At 37.2% G+C, this 11,684-nt stretch overlaps 1 pseudogene; it reads left to right on the top strand.

Annotated features, from left to right (window-relative positions):
* The first annotated feature begins 11,103 nt into the window (after positions 1-11,103).
* Positions 11,104-11,600, top strand: LOC138172579 (small ribosomal subunit protein eS19 pseudogene; annotated as a pseudogene).
* Positions 11,601-11,684: the final 84 nt, after the last annotated feature.

The raw sequence follows: 11,684 nt of genomic DNA, 5'->3' as shown, positions 1-11,684 counted from the left end.
GTATCTTAATAAATTTTCTAGTTTATTTCCCCAAATGGCAAACCTGACATATTTTGTGATGGATAATTATATCAGCATATTTGTAATCTCTATAGGCATTGTGAATATGGCATTGCTGATACACACCCACACAAAATAACTGGCTGTGTAACCTTGGGCAAGTTACTTAACCCCAATTGCTTTTAAAAAAAAGTAAATTAGTAGAACTCCCTCTTTACCAATTATTTCAAATAGTTTATATAGTATCGAAAGTAATTATTTCTGAAATATTTGGTAGAATTCACTTATAAATCCATCTGGTCTTGGACATTTTTTGGTAGGGGGGGTTATTTGTGGCTTGCTTAATTTTTTTTAGATAGATTATTTTAAAGTTTTTAAACTTTATTTTAAACTTAAATACAAAATAAGAAAACATATTGACATATATATGCAGCAGAACACAAGAGAGGATTTGATATAAAACAATAAATTTCCATTTCCAGAAAACCAATATATTAAAGAGTATTCATTGTTTTCAAAGTTGTCCACCTTTTCTTTGCTTCCTTGTAGGTTTTATTTTGTTTTCTGCTATGCACTTTTTATTTTATTTCCCCCCCTCCCATCCCACTGAGAAGGTTACAATTAAACATACACATGCACACATATATACATAGATATCTATAAACATATGTATATACACACAAAAACTCTCACACATATATATGTAAGACTGTACTATACTTATTTCCACTTGTCATCTGTTTCTCTAAAAGTGGATAGCATCTTCCTTCATAAGTTAAATCTTTCCGTGTTTTTTTCTAAATCAACCAGGTCATCATTTTCTACTCCGCAGCAACATTCCAACCCAATCAATTTTATCAAAGAGCGTGTCTATGAAATTTTTTTCCCAATTTTTATTCATGGCCACAGAGATTTTATTTGTACTAGAAAATTTACATTTAAAATAAACAAAATTATCCATTTTACACTTTAACAATGCTCTCCCCTTATAATATAGTTTAAGGTCTGATACTACCAAGTCCTTTACATCTTTTTTTCCCCTGATTAACTTGAAGTCCTGACCTTTTGTTCTTACAAATGAACTTTGTTATTTTTTCTAACTCAGTAAGACAATTGTTTAGTAATTTAATTTGGATGGCATTACATAAATAGATTAGTTAGGAAAAATTGTCATTTTTATAGATACATTGTCTTTTTCTACCCATGAACAATAAATATTATTACTTCAGTTTTTTAGATCTGACTTTATTTGTAAAAAAAAAAATGTTTTATATTTCTGTTCATATAGTTTTTGTGTCTGTTTTGGCAGGTATATTCTCAGGTATTTTATACTGTCTAGTTATTTTAAATGGTTTAAAACAAAATCAAATAATATGGCTGACAGTTTAGTTTCCCTATTTTTTCTCTTTTGATTAAATCCATTTTAGCTTTAACTTTGTCTGAGATCATGATTACTACCCCTGCTTTTTTTTACATAATAAATTCTACTCCTGATCTTTATTTTATGTTTCTGTGTATCTCTCATTTCTATAGCATTTCCTGAAAACAAAATATTGTTGAATTAAAAATTTTAGCCTGCTCTCAGTTTTCATTTTGTGAGTAAATTTATCCCATTCACATTATAAACTATAATTACTTGTTGTATATTTGTTTCCCTCCTATTTTCCCTCACTATCCTTCTCACCCCATTCCTGCCCCTCCTCAACATTCTGCTTTACTTCGACCCACTATCTTGCCCTCCTATTCCTTAACCTGCCCACCCCTACAAGAGTCCTTCCCTTATCCTCTCCCCTTACCTTATCTCTGCCCTCTTATTTTTTCTGTATTTAGTAGACTTTTATACCCTTCCAGATATGTATGTTGTTCCCTCTTTAAACCATTCCAAAAGGGAATAAGGTTTCAGCACAACCCACCCTCCCCCCACTAGCTTCTTCTGTATCAATTTTTCCTTTTATGCCTCATTTGTATATTTGTTCCTTTTATCTTTCCCTACACCATTTAATTTTTTAGAATCACCCCATCATACTCAGCTCAGACCAAGTTCAAACTACCCAAATAAAAATGACAGTCATAAAAGAACTGATAATATTTTCATATATAAGAAGCAAACAATGTAACCATATTTAGTCATTTATAATTGGTCCTTAATGTTTACCTTATGTTTCTCCTGTATGTTATATGTCAAATTTTCCCTTAAATTATGCTATTTTTGTCAAAAATACCTGAAAGTCTTTCAGTTCATTAAACATTCTTTTTTTCAGGATTATACTTAAATTTCTTGGGTAATATACCTTTGGTTGTAACCCAAGTTCTTTTGCTCTATGAAATATAGTATTCCAAGACCTATGGTCCCTCAAAAAAGTAGCCGTGAGGGCTTTTGTAATCCTTATTGTACCTCCACATTTAAATTGTTTTTATTTTCTTCTTGCTTCCAATGTTTTCTCTGTAACCTGGAAACTTTGAAATTTGGCTATGATATTCCTGTAAGTTTTCCTCCTGGGATCTCTTTCAGGTGGTGATGAGTGAATTTTTTTCTATTTTTGCTTTGCCTTCTTGTTCTAGAAATTCAGAGCAATTTTCCTTGATAGTATCTTATAATATTGTATCAAGATTCTTTTTTAATCATAATTTTCAGCCAATCCAACTATTCTTATATTATTTCCCCTCAAACTGTTCTCCAGATCAGTTGTTTTACTGATGATATGTTTCATATTCTTTTCTATCTTTTCATTCTTTTGATTTTGTTTTATTATTTCTTGGTGTCTTAGAATGTCATTTATTTCCCTTTTCCCAATTCTAGTTTTCAAGGAATCATTTTCTTCCTTAAGTTTCTAATTCTCTTGGTTGAGTTTCTTTTCATAATTTTCTTGATTTTCTTGGACTGCTCTTATTTTGTTGGTTTTTTTCCTAAATTTTCCTTTATCTTTCATTTAATTTTTAAAGTCCTTTTTTAAGTTCTTACAAGAACTCTTTTTGTGCTTGGGGCCATTTAACATTTCTCACTGAAAAATGAGTGATTTTTTAGGTCCATTATCTTCCTCTGAATATAAACCCAGACCTTCTCTATCTCCATAGTAGCTGTCATTCATAGGTTCTTTCTCCTTTGCTTACTCACTTTTTTCTATTTTTTTTTTAGCTACTATTAGTGTCATCAAATTCTAGTCCTGAGGTACAGGGAATGATGCTTGAAACCTCAGGTCCTTCTTACTGTTTATTTTCTGAGATATGTCCCAGGATTCAACCTTGGACTCTCTTCTCTACTTCTAAGCCCCAGGTCATGCTGTTCTGCAAATGATCTTGCTCCATTTCATCTCTCTGGTGGCTGCAAACTACAGCTGTCCTCTCTTTGAACTGAAACCACAGATTCTGCTCTCCTGCAAATGCCCACAGCCAGCAGGATCCCCATCCCTCTGCTACTGCATTCACTAGGTGTGTACTAGCTCCTTCTCCCCCATAGTAGAAGTATCTGGTCAGCAGAGCCATGCTTCCCTCAACAGTGGAAGGTCCTTCAATCTTCTCCTGCTCAGCAGTTGGACCCCAGCATTGTCTCTGAGATGAAAGTTTCTAAGGCTGAAGCTGTCTTCCAACCTCAGCTGCCCCCAGGGCTTGTTGTTCATTGATTCCTCAGAGTTGGCGCCTCTGTGACTGGAGGTCATCTTTCCTGAGGTCTTCTGAAATTGTCTTAGAAGAACAACTGCTTTACCCTAACTTTTGTTTATTTCAGCTGTTCTACGTTCCCTCTGAGGCAACATTCTTTTTATGTGGAGGGAATTTAGAGAGCCAAAAGTGTTCAGACCTATTTTGCAATTTTCCCAGAATCCTCTCCCTCTAAGATCATTAATTTAGTATTCTATTTCCTCTTCTGTTAATCTGGGAAGTTTATAATTTTGTAAACATTCATCCTTTTCACTTACATTGTCAGTTTTATTGCCATATAATTGGGCAAAATAGCTCCTAATAATTGCTTTAATTTTATCTTCATTGGTGTTGCATTCACACTCTACTTTTGATAATGGTAATTTGTTTTTCTGCCTTTTTTTAATCAAATTATCTATTCTATTGGTTTTCTCCATAAAACTAGCTTCTAGTTTTATTTATTAGTTCAATATGTTTTTAGTTACAATTTTATTAAATATTCTTTTGAATTCCAGGATTTCTGTTTTGGTGTTTACTTGAGGATTTTTAATTTTTTTAGTTATTTCTTAGTTGCATGCCCAAGTCATTGATCTTTCTCTCTTTTGATTGTATTTAGAGATATAAATTTTCTCCTAAGTACCACTTTAGCTGCATCCCCCAAATTTTGGAATGTTATCTGATTGTCACTCAATCTTTAAGATTAGGTTAGTTTACAATTAATTTTTAATCTATGTTTCCATAGCCCTTAAATGAACATTATTTTTATTGCATTATGGTCTCAAGAGGGTGCATTTAGTATTTCTGCTTTTCTGCATTTGTGTGTTATATTTTTATATCCTAATACATTATCAGTTTTTATGAAGGTGACATATACAGTTGAGAAAAAAGAATATTCTATTCCCATTCCATTTTCTCCAGAGGCCCATCCTAGCTAATTTTTATAAAATTCTATTCATTTCCTTAACTCTTTCATTTTTTATGGCTAGATTTGTCTAGTTCTAAAAGGGGTAAATTGAGGACCCCAACTAGTATTTGCTATTTCCTCCTGTAACTCATTTAATTTTCCCTTTAAGAATTTGGATACTATGCCATTTGGTGCATATATGTTTACTAATGACATTACATCATTTTCTATGATACCTTTTAGCAAAATGTAGGTTTCCTAATTATCTCTTTTAGTGAGGCCTATTTTTGCTTTTGCTTGTCTAGATTACTACCACTGCCTTTTTTACTTTATATGAAACATAATAGATTCTGCTCCAGACCTTTACTTTGTGTGTCTTTCTGCTTCAAGTGCATTTCTTATAAACAACATCTTGTTGGATTCTGTTTTCTAATTCTGCTCTCAGCTTCCATTTTATGAGTGAGTTATCCTATTCACAATTATGATTACTAATAATGTATTTTTCTCCAATGTATTTTTCTTTTATCTTTCTCTTTCTTTTTTTACCATGTCCCTCCTGTAAAGTATATTTTGTTTATGACCACTGTCTCTCTTAACCTATCCTTACTCTTATCCTCTTCCCTTCCAACTCCCCTGTTGGGTTAGAGGGATTTTTATACCCAATAGAATGTGTATGTATAGTCTCCTTTCTTCTTTGAACCATTTCAGATGAGAGTGAAAATTCAAGCATTGCCCCCCACCATTTTCTCCTCCATTGTAAAAACTCTTCCTTGCATGCCTGTTTTATGTGTAATAACTTTCCTCATTCTTCCTTTCCCTCCCTCTTTCTTCCAGTGCATCCATCTTTCTTACCTCTCTATCTTTTTTTCAAATCTACCCAACATAATCAACTTACACCTATGCCCTTTGTTTTTGTAGACTCTTTATAACTGCCCCAGTGATGAAAGAGTTCTTGGGACCTTCATGTATCATCTTCCCAGATAGGAATTAAAAAAATTTTAACCTTGTTAAGTCCCTTATGATATTCTTTTATGTTTACTTTTTTAGGCTTCTCTTGAGTCTTATGTTTGAATGTCAAATTTTCTTTTCATCATCAACCATCAGGAAAGTTTGAAAGTTCTCTATTTCATTAAACATCCATTTTCCCCCAGGGATTATACCCAGTTTTTCTGAGTAGGTTATTCTTTGTTGCAATCCTAACTCTTTGCTGTCTGGAGTATCATATTCCAAGCCCTCCACTACTTTGTTATAGTACCTGCTAAATCTTGTGTGATCCTAACTGTGACTCCATGGGGTTTGAATAGTTTCTTTCTGGCTACCTGAAGAATTTCCTCCTTGACCTGAGAGTTCAGATATTTGACTATAATATTCATTGAGAATTTTCATATTGGGATCTCTTTAAGGAATTAATTGATGAATTCTTTCAGTTTTGGTTTTGTCCTCTAGTTCTAAGATATTGGGTCAATTTTCCTTTATTATTTCTTGAATATTATCTTTAGGTTCTTTTCTCATCATGGCATTCAGGTAAGTCAATAATTCTTAAATCATCTGTCCTCAATCTATTTCCTAGGTAAGTTCTTTCAATGAGATGTTTAAATTTTTATTTCATTTTTTCCTTATTTTGACTTTTATTGTTTCTTGATATCTCATGGAATCATTAGCTTCCACTTGCCAAATTCTAATTTTTAAGTCATTTTGTTTTCAGTGAGTTGTTGTTCCCCTTTTTTTTCCATTTGGCCAATTCTACTTTTTAAGGAGCTATTTTCTTCTATATTTTTATTCTGCCTCATTTACTATTTGGACAATTCTGTTTTTTTAAGAATGAATGACAGATGGGGCAGCCAGGTAGCACAGTGAGAAGAGCACTGGCTCCAGTGTTGAGAAGACCTGGAGATCAAATCCCAGGCTCAGACACTTAGCACCCACCCAGAAACACCTGGCCATGTAACCTTGAGCAAGTTACTTAACCCCAATTGCTTAGGGGCGGCCAGGTGGCTCCATGAGTAAGAGCACCGGCTCCAGTGTCGGGATGACCTGGATCAAATCCGGGCTCAGATACTCAGCACCACACCCAGAAATAATAACTGGCCGTGTAACCTTGAGCAAGTTACTTAACCCCGATTGCTTAAAAAAAAAAAAAAAAGAATGAATGACAGGCCCATGACTATGAGATTGCTATTTGCAGGAAAATGTCATGTAATCATCATCATTGCCTATGCTCCCACTATGATGAACCTTGACGAGGTCAAAGAAAAATTTATAAGACCTGGAGATCCTTATCATCAGTGTGCCAAGGAGGACAAGCTTATAATTCTAAGTGACTTTAATGCTAGAGTAGATGCAGACTACCAGACTTGGCAGGAAGTCCTAGGGAGGAATGGAGTTGGAAAAAGCAAGTCACTTAGCACTCAAAACTTGTCATCTCATGACCTTATCATCACCTACATTGTCTTATTGTGTTTACCTGAACACAATAAAACACATTGTGGATACACCATTGCAGCAAACATTGATGTTGAATAGACTGTGCAAGTATAAAAAGAAGAGACAGGCTGGATGTGAGAGTTACAAAGTCAATGTTGGTAGAGAGTGCTGGACTGATTATAGACATTCTCTGAAAGCTAAATACTCACATTCAGCAAGAGTAGCATCCCCAAGGCAAAATGACTACCACAAGAGTTAATGTAAACAGAATAGAACTCTTCTCTGAGAGGGAACAGTTTGCTGTTAACTTGAAGGAAAAGTTGAGCCAACACACAGCTGGTAACATCATAGCAGAAAAAGAGTGGGCAGCTTTCAGAGATTTGGTGTACAGTACCACATTTGCTCATCTGGGTCAGAACAATCACATACATCAAGACTGGTTTGATGAACATTATGGGAAAATTCAGAAGCTGCTAAATGAAAAATGAGAACTCTACAGGATTTGCCAGCAGGGCAGTTCATCCATCTCTAAGAAGGCAACATTTAATTACATCAAAAGCAAAGTAAAAGGAAAGCATAGAGAGATGCAGAATTCTTGACTCAGTAAGAAGGCAGATGAAATTCAGATTTATGCTTATACTAACAATCCAAAACGTCTTTATGATGCCCTGAAGGTTATTTATGTGCCGAAGACCTATGGTGCATCTCAACTACTCAGTGCTGAGGGAACCATATTATCACACAGTGAGAAGGACATGATCCTAAAGAAGTGGGTTGAACACTTCTGTAGTGTTCTCAACAAACCATCATTAATCAATACTGAAGCCATTGACCATTTACCTCAGTTTGAAGTCAATCCCTCTGTATCTGAAGTTCCAACTGAAGAAGGGGTTGAAATGCCATTAGTCTCCTTTGGTGTGGCAAAGCACCTGGTGCTGATTCTATTCCAGCTGAGATTTTTAAGGTAGGGGGTCCATTGCTCATACAAAAACTGACTGAGGGGTGGCTGGGTGGTGCAGTGAGTAAAGTGCCAGCCCGGAGTCAGGAGGACCCGAGTTTGGTTCCAGCCTCAGACACTTAACACCCACACACACAAAAAACTAGCTGTGTAACTTTGGGCAAGTTACTTAATCCCATTTGCCCTTCAAAAACAAAAGGCAAAAAAAAACTGACTGAAATTTTCTAGGTTATATGGCAAGAGGAGATTGGCCCCCAGGAGTTCAAAGATGCCTCCATTGTCCATCTCTGTAAATGTGAAGGAAATAGATAGTCCTGTGACAATCACAAGGTAGTCTCTTAATCATTGCTGGCAAGATTCTTGCTAGAGTCCTCCTTAATAGACTGATCCTTCACCTGGAAGATCGTCATCTACCTGAGAGACAGTGTGGCTTCTGAAAGGGCTGAGGAACAGCTGATATGCTGTTTGCTGCTCAATAACTCCAGAAGAAATGCCAGGAGCAGAACAGAGGTCTGTACACAACATCTGTAGAACTGACCAAGGCCTTTGATACTGTCAATTATGAGGGCTTATGGAAAATTATGTCAAGGCTACCCAGAGAACTTTATCAGCATTGTACATCAATTTCATGACAGCATGCTTGCCCAGCTTCTGAAAATTGAACAATGCTCTCGTGCTTTCCCAGTCACCAGTGGAGTGAAACAAGGCTGTGTGCTTGCTCCCATGCTTTTTAACATGATGTTTTCAGTGATATTGTCAAATGCCTTCAATGAGAACTAACAGGGCATCAAGGGCAACTACCACAGTAATTGTAAATTCATCAACTTGAAAAGGCTACAAGTCAAGACCAAAGTGGAGGGAGTGTTGGTATATGATTTTCTGTTTGCAGATGATTGTGCACTCAGTGCAGCCTCTGAAGCCGAGATGCAACAAAGTATGGATCAGTTCTCTGCTGCTTGTGCTAATTTTGGCCTAACGATTAACACTAAGAAAACACAGGTGCTCCATCAGATGGCACCACACCATCCATATGTGGAACCATCAGTTGTAGCAAATGGAGTAGTTTTGAATTCTGTGAATAATTACACTTACCTTGGTAATGTACTTTCCAGGGATATACACATTGATAATGATGTTGACACACACATTGACAGAGCTAGCTCAGTGTTTGGGAGGCTCCAAAGGAAAATGTAGTAAAAAAAAAAAAGAGATATTAGTCTGACTACCAAACTGAACATCTACAGAGCCATTGTGCTGACCTCATTGTTGTATTCCTGTGAAACCTGGACAGAGTACTAGTGTCATGCCAGGAAACTGAATCACTTCCATTTGAATGGTCTTAGGAAGATTCTGAGGATCACCTGGAAGGATAAGATGCCAGACACTGGTTCTTTTCTTGAACTAAACTGCCAAGCATTCAAATTCCACTGCAGAGAGTGACACTCTGATGGGTTGGCCGCATTGTTCAAATGTAAAATATGTGCTGTCCGGACTCACATGGGCAAACATTCACATGGTAGTCAGAAAAAGTGATACAAGGACATTCTCAAGGTCTCTCTTAACTTTGGAATTTATTTATGATATGAGAGACACTGGCATAGGATTGCCCAGCATGGTGATCCTACATTACAAAAGGTGCTGTACTATGTGAGCAAAGAAGAATTGAAGTAGATCAAAAGAAATGTGAGATATACACATTTTGAGAATCCACCCCAAATATTCACATGGACTATTTGTCCCTGACCTGTGGTAGAGCATTCAGAGCTCACACTGGCCTGATCGGCCAAGGTCTGCCACAGCATTGTAACTTGACTCTAACATAGTGATGTCATTTTGGTCCTCTTTGAGGATGAAGGACAACAACCAACTAACTAAGGTTTAGAAAAATAGCTGTGGGGGCGGCCAGGTAGCACAGCGAGTAAGAGCACCGGCTCCAGTGTCGGGATGACCTGGATCAAATCCGGGCTCAGATACTCAGCACCACACCCAGAAATAACTGGCCGTGTAACCTTGAGCAAGTTACTTAACCCCGATTGCTTTAAAAAAAAAATAGCTGTGATATTAGATAGTAGCTAGTAAAGGTTCTTATATGTATTGAGTATTTTTCCTTATAACTTGCTCAAAGTAATATAGGTAGCAAGCAACTGACCTGAGATTCAGGCCCAGATCCTCTCAGTCCACTGTTCTTTTTAATATACTATATTTTAAGACACATAAGGAGATCATTTGCTATATCATCCAGATATTAAAAAATCAAAAAGGGAATGCCTTGAATGTGATCCAACTATGTCCCAAGTAATATATTCACAGAAATTCTTTCCCCACCTCCTAAGTTTCAGGATACTTATTTTTCTCTGTTTGCCTGATATAGAGGAATATGTCCTGAACAGATATCTATACCTATATCAATCTACCTAAGAGATAGATATAGGTATAGGTATAGACAAATATAGATAGATATAGAGAGAGAGACATATCTATATAGAGAGAGAGATAGGTATACATAGATATAGTTGTATAAATGGTTTTTGGAAGGTTGTCATTCAGCTTGACAAGTGAGAATTTGAACACTGGGCCTTCTTTCTTCAGTTTGCGGTAATTCACATAAACTGAGAACTTGCATGGTTCAATAGCATATAGCTTGTTCAAAATTCAGGATTCTCCTCTCTAGTCCATATGACAGTAAGTCTGAATGGTTCCAAATGGAAGACATATAGAACTGCCCCATTATTCAAAGTGCCAATAAAAAAGAAGAGAACTAAGGCTTGACTTGGCTGAGGGAAGGCATCACCAGCTGGCAACTCAGTAGGGACTCCAACATCTGCAGCTCAGGGGCCCCAGGAATTCTAATCACCTGTTCTTTTCTATAATTATTAACAAAACTTTGGCTTCTGGCCATCTCCACTGTAATTTAAAAAAAGCTTAAGGTTTTGTGGACTTTTCTAAACAGCTAGTTTGGATAACTCTAGCCAAAAGATGACTATTCCATGCATTCAGCCTCCTTGTCTATCTAGGACAGAATGTAGTTTCATTAGTGTAGGGAAATTCTAGTGAAGAACCTTACTCTACTAATGTAGATTGACAAGTGTTCTGAAATATAAAGTCAGAGAGAATTACCTGTGACAGTGAGAAGTTAAAGTACCTACAAGCATTCAGTCAATAAATATCAAAGATGCCTTTCCCTTGGCTGGCCAGGTGGAGCCCGCACTATGACCGGAGTCACGGTGAAGGATGTGAACCAGCAGGAGTTCATGCGGGCCCTGGCCGCCTTCCTGAAAAAGTCAGGGAAGCAGAAAGTCCCCGAATGGGTGGACACGGTAAAGCTGGCCAAGCATAAGGAGCTGGCTCCCTACAATGAGAACTGGTTCTACACGCGAGCAGCCTCCACTGCCCGGCACCTGTACCTCCGTGGCGGCGCCGGCATGGGCTCCATGACCAAGATCTACGGGGGGCGCCAGCACAACGGGGTCATACCCAGCCACTGCAGCCAGGGCTCCAAGAGCGTGGCCCGGAGAGTCCTGCAGGCCCTGGAGGGGCTCAAGATGGTGGAGAAGGACCAGGACAGGGCCAGAAACTGACACCTCAGGGACAGAGACACCTGGACAGAATTGCCGGACAGGTGGCAGCTGCCAACAAGAAACATTAGGACAAACCACACCAGATTCATTAATAAATTGCCTTGTTATAGATAGATAGATAGATAGATAGATAGATAGATGGATGGATGGATGGATGGATGGATGGATGGATGGATGGATGGAT

The sequence above is a fragment of the Petaurus breviceps genome, unplaced genomic scaffold, assembly GCF_028583685.1.
Source record: "Petaurus breviceps papuanus isolate PSGF00001 unplaced genomic scaffold, PetGlider_PUasm1.0 551, whole genome shotgun sequence".
Classification (NCBI taxonomy): domain Eukaryota; kingdom Metazoa; phylum Chordata; class Mammalia; order Diprotodontia; family Petauridae; genus Petaurus; species Petaurus breviceps.
This window is presented reverse-complemented; position numbering and strand designations above follow the sequence as displayed.